Here is a 12,219-nt window from a genome sequence, read left to right as displayed (position 1 = left end):
CGTCACCTTGCACCTCCCTGAACATGCAGTCCCTGGCAATATTGTCAGATTGACCTGCATGTTTGGAAAACAGACATCATGGACGACCCGCGGGAGCGCGCATCGTCCATCGTTTTGAGCATACAGACTGAACGATATGAAAGACATAAACGTTAATGATATCGTTATCATCCATATCATTCACTTTTACCGTCTAGTGTGTATGCCCCTTAAGTGCGCGTAGGGCGTTTTTGTTGTTTTTATCTGCTGTAGAGTGGCTTTCGTGTTCCTGGCAAGTCAGGAGGGTTCCTACGACGCACCTCCGAGGGTGCAAGCAAGGACAGGGGTGGCTCCCTGCGGCGTTAGTTACTACTTTCAGGAAGCACGCGCAGAGTTGGAGATTCGCCCTCCTTTTCCAGGTATTCGGTCGACATTCAGAAGGTCGACATATTTTGAGTGTAGACCAGAAATATGTAGACATGTATGTTGACCTGAAATATGTAGACATGTATTTACTTTGACATGTTTAAACGGTCGACACATTCAAAAGGTCGACGTTTAATGAAGACAATAAAATGTCGACATGTTTTTTGATGATTTAGGGTTTAACCATGTCGACCTAAATACATGTCTACATATTGGTGGTTGACCTAATGAATGTATCAACCTTTTTACTGTGCGCCAATTATACCACACCCAGTTTCTGTGCAGGTGAGCACACCGGAGCTCGGTGGTAACCGGCAGGGTACCTGAGCACAGCATCTAAAGCTGCTCTGTGGGGTCTGCAGCACTCAACATTTTTTGTAACCATGAGCCTGAACCCAGTCTCAAAAAGCCAGATGCCTCATTTTAGGTAAGCACCTTTATAAGGGTGCTTCAGTTAAAAGCATCTAGATTTTTCAGCTAGTTATTTAAGATTACCGAGAAGGAAAATTACTAGTAAGTAATAAGAGCTTTCCTAAGGGAAGAACAGCAGATAGTCTCATCACTGACTTCAGAACTACAGCTCACAGAAAGTCATTGGCTTCTATACCAAACATTATTGCAACCACAAGACATCTCAGTACAATGCATTCTCCAGGCAGTAGAGAAAGGCGACTTGCTTACACCGTGGAGCTACAAAATGCTCATCTCCATACTACAGCTGTCATAGCTGAATAGCATCAGTTCCTCCAAGTTTTGCTACTTCCAGCACATTAACTTCCACCTCACTCAGGGCCTGATTCAGCAAGGGACGCAAGCGAGAGATCGCACGGAGCCAGCCAATGTTGCGTCACAATGTGTATGCGCAAACCAGTGGCCGGGTAAAGGTTTGCACGGCATGCACAGAGACCTCTCTGATGTTGACTGACAGGAAGTGCCATTTGTGGGTGGTGAACAGGAGGGGGGATGCCAGGTGAGCGCAGGTTTACCTGGGCGTCTGAACGCTGTTGCAGGGGTGTGCATAATTAAGGCTGTGCGGCCGGCATACGCAGCCGTACATCTCGATACACACAGGAAGCGGCCAAAATCCTGCACCCGGTCAGGTCATTGTCTATTGTGCGTCAGGGTTCCGATGGTTCTCGATGTTACCGATGTTTGCACTATCCTGCGTACTGATGGAGCATTGAGTAAAGGGAGATGGGCGGCACTATGTATTGATGGGCGTCTCCGCATCCTTGTGCTACGTATGCCGAGAGTATGCATTGATCGATATAAACTCGCAGCGGCCGGTCCGTGCAAACTCTCACATGCGTCCCTTGCTGAATCAGGCCTTCAGACTGTCCACTTCACCAAGGACCTCCACCAAAGTGCTAGTAGTTCTTATGGCCTGGCTGCAGTGTGAGACCAGGGAGACTGCTCTCCTCTGCCTGTGGGACTGATCGCGCCCAACCCTCCAGCACCACGTTTTCTAATGGGGCGTAGCCACACCTCCTTCGAATAGGCCACCCCCCCCAATAGTAATGGGGCACAGTAGTATGTGTGTCAGATTTACACTAGGATAGAATAGTATTATATATGTGTCAGATTTACACTAGGATGGAGCAGTATTATATGTGTGTCGGATTTACACTAGGATGGAGCAGTATTATATATGTGTCAGATTTACACTAGGATAGAACAGTATTATATATGTGTCAGATATACACTACGATAGAACAGTATTATATAGGTGTCAGATTTACACTAGGATAGAACAGTATTATATATGTGTCAGATTTACACTAGGATGGAACAGTATTATATATGTGTCAGATTTACACTAGGATAGAACAGTGGGCCTGATTCAGAGCCGTTCGCTATTTGCGGTCGTTCGTTTAAAAACAAGGGGTGGCTATTCAAATGATCCGTACGCACATTGCAGTCTGTTCACACCTCTAAGTCTGAACGAGCGAGCAAAACATACGCTCGTTTATTTGTTAAAAACGCCCCCTGGCCGCTCGCACCATACGTCATGTCCGCTATTTATTAGATTAATCGAGTACATCGACCAGCGTATGAACTGCTCGCTATTCTTGTGGTTGGTGTTTGCTACCACAAATTTGCAAGCAGTTCTGGCTATAAAATAACACAGTGACGTGGTCACTGACGCTGCTGTTTTAAATATACACACCCATAAAACGCCCGTTTTGACCTTTAAGCACGCCTGCGTTCGGATCTCCACTCCCCATTTTCAAGCACCTTCCCCTGTTACCACCCACATACGCCTCATTCTGTCACTCAAAATAGCAGGCACTCGCTATATAGCGTACAAACGATTTTCGGCCGCACTGACTGGTTCGCGCATGCGTACTAAAAACCGTACGCATGCGCAGATGTGCAAACATCGCTCGGAACGAGCGTACTGCCGCTAACGAGCGGCTCTGAATGAGGGCCAGTATTATATATGTGTCAGATTTACACTAGGATGGAGCAGTATTATATATGTGTCAGATTTACACTAGGATAGAACAGTATTATATATGTGTCAGATATACACTACGATAGAACAGTATTATATAGGTGTCAGATTTACACTAGGATAGAACAGTAGTATATATGTGTCAGATTTACACTAGGATAGAACAGTAGTATATATGTGTCAGATTTACACTAGGATAGAACAGTATTATATATGTGTCAGATTTACACTACGATGGAACAGTATTATATATGTGTCAGATTTACACTAGGATAGAACAGTATTATATAGGTGTCAGATTTACACTACGATGGAACAGTATTATATATGTGTCAGATTTACACTAGGATAGAACAGTATTATATAGGTGTCAGATTTACACTAGGATGGAACAGTATTATATATGTGTCAGATTTACACTAGGATAGAACAGTATTATATATGTGTCAGATTTACACTAGGATGGAACAGTATTATATATGTGTCAGATTTACACTGGGATGGAACAGTATTATATATGTCAGATTTACACTAGGATAGAACAGTATTATATAGGTGTCAGATTTACACTAGGATGGAACAGTATTATATATGTGTCAGATTTACACTAGGATAGAACAGTATTATATGTGTCAGATTTACACTAGGATGGAACAGTATTATATATGTGTCAGATTTACACTAGGATGGAACAGTATTATATATGTGTCAGATTTACACTGGGATGGAACAGTATTATATATGTGTCAGACTTACACTAGGATGGAACAGTAGTATATGTGTCAGATTTGATGTATTGGAAGAACGAAAAATGGGCAAGTGTAAGGATCTGAGCGACTTTGACAAGGGCCAAATTGTGATGGCTAGAGGACTGGGTCAGAGCATCTCCAAAATGGCAGGACTTGCGTGGCGTTCCCGGTATGCAGTGGTTAGTACCTACCAAATATGGTCCAAGGAAGGACAACCAGTAAACCGGCAAGAAGGTCATGGGCACCCAAGCCTTACTGATTTACATGGGGATAGTAGGCTAGTCTGTCTGGTCCTATCGCACAGAAGAGCTACTGTAGTACAAATTATTGAAAAATGTAATGCTGGCTATGGTAGAGCGGTCATGCTGACCCTTGTCCACCGCTGAAAGTGCCTACAATGGGCATGTCAGCATCAGAACTGGACCATGGAGCAATGGAAGAAGGTGGCCTGGTCTGATTAATCACAACAACATGTGGACGTCCAGGTATGTGTGCGTCATTAACCTGAGAAAGTGATGGCACCAGGATGAACTATAGGAAGTGATGCTCTGGCCAATGTTCTGCTGGGAAACCTTGGGTTCTGGCATTCATGTGGATGTTAGCTTGACACGTATCACCTACCTAACCATTGTTGCAGAGCAAAGCAACACTATTACCTGATGGCAGTGGCCTCTTTCAGCAAAATACTGCGCCCTGCCAAACTGCAAAAAATGTTCAGGAATGGTTTGAGGAACATGACAAAAAAAGTTGAAGGTGTTGACTTGGACTCCAAATTCCACAGATCTCAATCCGAGCATCTGTGGGATGTGCAAGCAAGTCCGAGCCATGGAGGCCACACCTCGCACCTTACAAGACTTAAAGGATCTGCTGCTAACGTCTTGCTGCCAGATACTACAGGTCACCTTCAGAGGTCTTGTGGAGTCTATACTTTGATGGGTCAGAGCTGTTTTGGCAGCATGAGAGGGACTTTCACAATTTTAAGCAGGTGGTTTTAATGTTATGGCTAATTGGTGTATATTCTGCAGCGCTTTACAGAGAATATTTGGCAATTCACATCAGTCCCTGACCCAATGGAGTTTACAATCTATATTGCCTACCATATGTACACTCATGCATATACACTATAATTAACCAACTAATAATGAACCCAGAGGATAGCCACGCAAGCACAGGAGAACATACAAACTTCAAAACCTCAGTGCTGTGAGGCAGCAATGCTAACCGCTACAACAACCATGCTGCAGCACTGTCCCGAACTGTGGGCCTGATTCAGTAAGGATCGCAAGTGCAAAAACGCACGCACCTGATTGATTGTTGCTTTCTGCACATGCATCGCGGTGCACAAAACTGCCACTTCGATCGGGACCGCCTAAGCAGACCCAGCGCAGAGTGATTGACAAGAAGTACCGTTTGGGGGTGGTGACTGTTGGGCGGTCAGTGAAATGCAGACGTGCCAGTGCATTTCAACGCAATTACAGGGGCATGCATAATTAAGCCCCTGCGATGGCATACGCTACCTGTGCTCTAGATGCCTACAGGAAGATCAGCAGTTTGTGAGTGAGCTCTGACCTGCCTTAATTGTGCGTGAGTCTACGATGGTACCAAATTTTTCGCAGACTTGCAAGGTATTACGGGTGTGAGTGAAGGGAAGTAGGAGTCTTTAGGTTGTGCTGTGGCGGCATCATTTTGCAGCAGATCAGCGTCCTTGCTGAATCAAGCCCTGTGTCCATGGAGTACTGCATTGGACACATTTGCACAAGGGCATCTTTACTGTACTTGGCCTACACCTGCACGCCCCATCCATCGCCCATCCTGACGATCTAAATGTAAGGAGCCGCAAATGCAAATCTACAGGTCTGTCATCACAGACCTACCCTTGTTACTCCATATGGCAGAACTCAGATGCCCCGCCATGGGTAGCAATTCCCGGACTATCGTACTCTTTCCTGAATTCAATGTCTTATTTGCAGTCAAGCTGCTTACAAATTTGCTTACAGTGTCCTAGGCACTTAGGAGTAGTAGTTTGGTCACAGAGGAATTGCTATAAAGTCGCAGATTAAACACAACGATGCCTAGCACCATGCATGGCGTGGCCCTTATTGGTCCTTTTTAACCAGGTTAGCCCCTGAGTTGCACACAGCAGTTGCATGCAATGCCAGCATCCAGGGTACCTGTACATTGTATTCTTGTCACATTAGTGGTGCGAATAAGACGTGGAGTACCAAATGTGGCTAGGTATATGAGGACACATTTGTACATAGACAAAGATTTATTTGGTGCTCCATGCTGTACAAGAGAGCATCATATGCATTAAAAAAAATTATTAGTATTATTATTACCAGTTATTTATATAGCACACACATATTCCGCAGCGCTTTACACATCCGTCCCTGCCCCAGTGGAGCTTACAATCTATATTCCCTACCACATGCGCACACACACTAGGGGTAATTTTTGTTGGGACCCAATTAACCTACCAGTATATTTTTGGAGTGTGGGAGGAAACCGGAGTACCCGGAGGAAACCCACGCAAGCACAGGGAGAATATACAAACTCCACACAGTTAGGGCCGTAGTGGGTATCGAACCAACGACCTCAGTGCTGTGAGACAGTAATGCTACCAAAAAAATGCACTTAGACAAACTTTACTCCCATGAGTTTTTATATTATATAAATTCAGTACTTGGATCGTTTACTAAGACACACTGGGGGGCAAATGTACCATTATCCATAGCATCTACACTTTCATCAGTCCACAGTAAGCAGATACGGGTTACTGTACATTACCCTTATATTATTTGTAAATCATCCTCTTAACTTCACATTCTCAAAGGGAAAATGACGGGTTGAGCTTGGACTCCGTCATTTTAAAGGCCGACGTATCAAAAAGAAAAAAGTGGGCGATTGGGGTAAACAAAAAAGAACAACAAAAATGTGGACGCTTGCTTCATATGCCCTGACATAGCGTACTCTGCTGAATAAGCAATACTGCATGTTCAGGTTTAATTACCAACAATCTGTGGCTTGTACATTAGGAATGTATATAGCAGGCATGTAAAATATGCAGAAATCAAGAGCGTAGTAACAACTTGTTTGGATAAAATAAAGCTACTCAAAAATCTCAGAAGCACTAGTAAAATCACATATATACCAGGCATACAAGACATAACTCACATATAAAGTGAGGCTGTGGTCAACTAAAAAAAGCAAAAGATACAAGAAAAGCAAAAAAATAAATAAAATTTAAAAAAAATAGTGACCCCCGCTGACTTATACTGTATATGCTATTACTTAAGTAGATGCTGCCATCTGTTGGACATTCTTTGTATTACCTTAACGTATGGGAATTGAACAATAGAGATTTGAGGATTTATTTATTTCACAAAGCATCTGGTTGTAAAACCCAGCGCTTCTGGTCGTTTCTATGCCAGATATTTAAAAAGGCAATGCTTTTACTGGCAAGATACGGCTAAAAAGAGCATTGCCCCTTACACACCGACGCTTCATAAAGAAACCATTTGATGTGTATTAGTTTTAGGTCATTGTAAATATGTATATAACATATATTTAAGAGAATGGCACTAATAATTATCGTAAAAGAGGATGAGGATTTCAACATGGGTGAAGGTATAAGTTTATATGGATGTGTACATACTATGTTGTACTATGGAGAAAATTATTATTATTATTATCTTTTATATTACTTATGTAATAGGGTGCGACCTGCAGCCACTTCAGGAATTCATGCATGTATTCCCGAATATTTAAAGCGGCAATCATTTTAAAGGTAAAACCATCCCCATCAAGTAGTGCCCCAAGTAGTAGTCCAGTAGTGGAACCCCCCCAGTAGTGGTCCCCACTGATGCAGTGCCCCCCCGTAGTGGTCCCCCAAGCAGTACCACCAGTAGTGGATGCCCACCAAGTAGTGCCCCAAGTAGTAGATGCAGTGCCCCCAATAGTGGTCCCCCCCCAGTAGTGCCCCAAGTAGTAGTCCCCTCCCAGCAAAGCAGACAAACACACGTAAAGAAAAAAAAAAAACAACACTTACCTGAATCCCCGCTCCCTCTCCTGCTCCTGCTGCCATCCGGTCCCCCGTCCTCTCGGGCCGAGCCACTCTGAATTATGGGAGAGACGTCATGATGTCTCTCCCATTACCCACTGCGGGAGCCGGAAGACTGCACTACAGTAACCATCGGCGGGCCACGGGGAATGGCCCTGTGGGCCATGGGTTGAAGACCCCTGCTCTAGAGCTAAGTAGTATACAGCCATGTACCACTGCATCGCTCTTACACAGTGACATGATGGCACCACACATTAGCAGTACTTAGGCCGGTGGCCTTGGTACAGGGAATGAAGCTTCCCTGGAGAGGCAGCAGCATGGAGTCTGTGCAGTAGCACACTCCACTTTCAACAGAGAGTACTGTAGGTTGAGAACAAAGATGGCGGACGGCTATTAGCACTTACAGTCTAAAGGGTGAGGGTAAAGCTTGGATGTGTACTGGGAGAGATGAGGGAGTACATACAGTGGTCGGAATTAACAGTGTGAGGAGGACTGATGGGCTTTAATGAGGGCACGTTTCCATCCCGGGGGGCTGATAGACACTCTGAAAGGACTGGGTGTGAGCTCCAGATGAGGGGAGCAGCATGGGATAAGCCTTGGATGTGGGAGAAGGTAATCAGTGCAGAGCGTCTTAGGGGGAGCTGCGTGTGACGGCGCAGAGCCAGCTCTACACAGGCACATTACAGGCCGTGCGCATACGCAGCCTCCCCCCCGCCATTTCTGATGTAAGCAAACCATTAGGTTTGCGAACATCTCTGAATAAGGCCCCTTATCACCAAAATAAAATGGTTTACATTGGTGAACTCAAAGCACTGCTCTTGTTTGCAAGATGGACGTGATTTTTATGTGTGATATTTATATGTCATGTGGACTCCCAGGGATCCACAAGATAAGTAAGTGACCTGTACCATACACATAGTGACCTGTAGTATACACATAGTGACCTGTGGCATACACATAGTGACATGAAGTATACACATAGTGACCTGTAGCATACACATAGTGACCTGTAGCATACACATAGTGACCTGTAGCATACACATAGTGATATGTGGCATACACATAGTGACCTGTAGTGTACACATAGTGACCTGTAGCATACACATAGTGACATAGTGACCTGTAGCATACACATAGTGACCTGTGGCATACACATAGTGACCTGTGGCATACACATAGTGACCTGTAGCATACACATAGTGACATAGTGACATGTAGCATACACATAGTGACATGTAGTATACACATAATGACCTGTGGCATACACATAGTGACCTGTGGCATACACATAGTGACATGTGGCATACACATAGTGACCTGTGGCATACACATAGTGACCTGTGGCATACACATAGTGACATAGTGACCTGTAGTATACACATAGTGACCTGTGGCATACACATAGTGACCTGTGGCATACACATAGTGACCTGTGGCATACACATAGTGACCTGTGGCATACACATAGTGACCTGTGGCATACACATAGTGACCTGTAGTGTACACATAGTGACCTGTAGCATACACATAGTGACATAGTGACCTGTAGCATACACATAGTGACCTGTGGCATACACATAGTGACCTGTGGCATACACATAGTGACCTGTGGCATACACATAGTGACCTGTGGCATACACATAGTGACATAGTGACATGTAGTATACACATAGTGACATGTAGCATACACATAGTGACATGTAGTATACACATAATGACCTGTAGCATATACAGTGACCTGTAGCATACACATAGTGACCTGTAGCATACACATAGTGACCTGTGGCATACACATAGTGACCTGTGGCATACACATAGTGACATAGTGACCTGTAGTATACACATAGTGACCTGTGGTATACACATAGTGACCTGTAGTATACACATAATGACCTGTAGCATACACATAGTGACCTGTGGCATACACATAGTGACATAGTGACCTGTGGCATACACATAGTGACCTGTGGCATACACATAGTGACATAGTGACCTGTGGCATACACATAGTGACATGTAGCATACACATAGTGACCTGTGGCATACACATAGTGACCTGTAGCATACACATAGTGACCTGTGGCATACACATAGTGACCTGTGGCATACACATAGTGACCTGTGGCATACACATAGTGACATGTAGCATACACATAGTGACCTGTAGCATACACATAGTGACCTGTAGCATACACATAGTGACATAGTGACATGTAGCATACACATAGTGACCTGTGGCATACACATAGTGACCTGTGGCATACACATAGTGACATAGTGACATGTAGCATACACATAGTGATCTGTGGCATACACATAGTGACCTGTGGCATACACATAGTGACATAGTGACCTGTAGCATACACATAGTGACCTGTAGCATACACATAGTGACCTGTGGCATACACATAGTGACCTGTGGCATACACATAGTGACCTGTGGCATACACATAGTGACATAGTGACATGTAGTATACACATAGTGACCTGTGGTATACACATAGTGACATGTAGTATACACATAGTGACCTGTAGCATACACATAGTGACCTGTGGCATACACATAGTGACATAGTGACCTGTGGCATACACATAGTGACCTGTGGCATACACATAATGACATAGTGACCTGTGGCATACACATAGTGACATGTAGCATACACATAGTGACCTGTGGCATACACATAGTGACCTGTAGCATACACATAGTGACCTGTGGCATACACATAGTGACATAGTGACATGTAGCATACACATAGTGACCTGTAGCATACACATAGTGACCTGTAGCATACACATAGTGACCTGTAGTATACACATAGCGACCTGTGGCATACACATAGTGACCTGTGGCATACACATAGTGACACAGTGACCTGAAGCATACACATAGTGACCTGAAGCATACACATAGTGACATAGTGACATGTAGCATACACATAGTGACCTGTGGTATACACATAGTGACCTGTGGCATACACATAGTGACCTGTAGCATACACATAGTGACCTGAAGCATACACATAGTGACCTGTGGCATACACATAGTGACATAGTGACATGTAGTATACACATAGTGACCTGTGGTATACACATAGTGACCTGTGGCATACACATAGTGACCTGAAGCATACACATAGTGACATAGTGACATGTAGTATACACATAGTGACCTGTAGCATACACATAGTGACCTGTGGCATACACATAGTGACATATAGTATACACATAGTGACCTGTGGTATACACATAGTGACCTGTGGCATACACAGTGACCTGAAGCATACACATAGTGACCTGTGGTATACACATAGTGACCTGTGGTATACACATAATGACCTGTGGTATACACATAGTGACATGTAGCATACACATAGTGACCTGGAGCATACACATAGTGACCTGGAGCATACACATAGTGACCTGTGGTATACACATAATGACCTGTGGTATACACATAGTGACATGTAGCATACACATAGTGACATGTAGCATACACATAGTGACCTGGAGCATACACATAGTGACATAGTGACATGTAGTATACACATAGTGACCTGTGGTATACACATAGTGACCTGTGGCATACACATAGTGACCTGTGGCATACACATAGTGACCTGAAGCATACACATAGTGACCTGAAGCATACACATAGTGACATAGTGACATGTAGCATACACATAGTGACATAGTGACATGTAGCATACACATAGTGACCTGTAGCATACACATAGTGACCTGTAGTATACACATAGTGACCTGAGGCATACACATAGTGACCTGTGGTATACACATAGTGACCTGTGGCATACACAGTGACCTGAAGCATACATATAGTGACCTGTAGTGTACACAGTGCACGCCGTAGTACAAGCTAATAATTTCCATACACAAATTGAAAATCTAAAAAGGACCTGGGAGATCGTTCTCTAAACCAAAGTGTCCCAAACTCCACGGTTACAGCCCACGTTTTAAGGATATCCAAGCTTGAGTCCAGATGGTTAAATCAAATTGACTGAGGTACTAATTAAGTCACCTGTGCTCAAGCATGGATATCCTTAAACATGTGTACTGTAATGGCGGAGTTTGGGAACCTTTGGCCTAAACACTAATCCATATAGTCCTCCACACCCACGTGAGCTATGAAGCATATTACATGCTCTGGCCTAATAGCAGCTTCAGTAATACATCTTAATACCACATAGAGCACCATGTATATTTACTAAAGTGTTGGTTTTATAGACGTGGAAATGTTGCCCATAGCAACCAATCAGATACTTGCTATTATCTTCTAGAAGGTGCAAGATAAATTATAAGTGGAGTATGATTGGTTGCTATGGGCAACATCTCCACTTCTAAAAACCCACACTTTAGTAAATATACCCCCAGACCCTTACCACTAAGAGAAGTAAGGAGAAGTCAGATAACTCTAGAAGCCATCTTGTTTCTGGAATATATAGAATACATATAAACAGTGCTTTACAGAGGACATTTAATCATTCATATCAGTCCCTGTTCCTGGGGGGGCTTACAATCTATACAATATC

The 12,219-nt window shown here is 43.8% G+C and overlaps 1 protein-coding gene across 2 annotated transcripts in view; it reads right to left on the bottom strand.

The window, feature by feature from the left end:
- The window catches only part of FSIP1 (fibrous sheath interacting protein 1), a 66,740-nt gene that overhangs the window by 27,385 nt on the left and 27,136 nt on the right, over window positions 1–12,219 (bottom strand). The window lies entirely within an intron of this gene.

The sequence above is a fragment of the Taudactylus pleione genome, unplaced genomic scaffold, assembly GCF_031769625.1.
Source record: "Taudactylus pleione unplaced genomic scaffold, aTauple2 ptg001956l, whole genome shotgun sequence".
Classification (NCBI taxonomy): domain Eukaryota; kingdom Metazoa; phylum Chordata; class Amphibia; order Anura; family Myobatrachidae; genus Taudactylus; species Taudactylus pleione.
The sequence above is the reverse complement of the archived record's forward strand: the minus strand, read 5'-3'. Positions and strand labels throughout refer to the sequence as shown.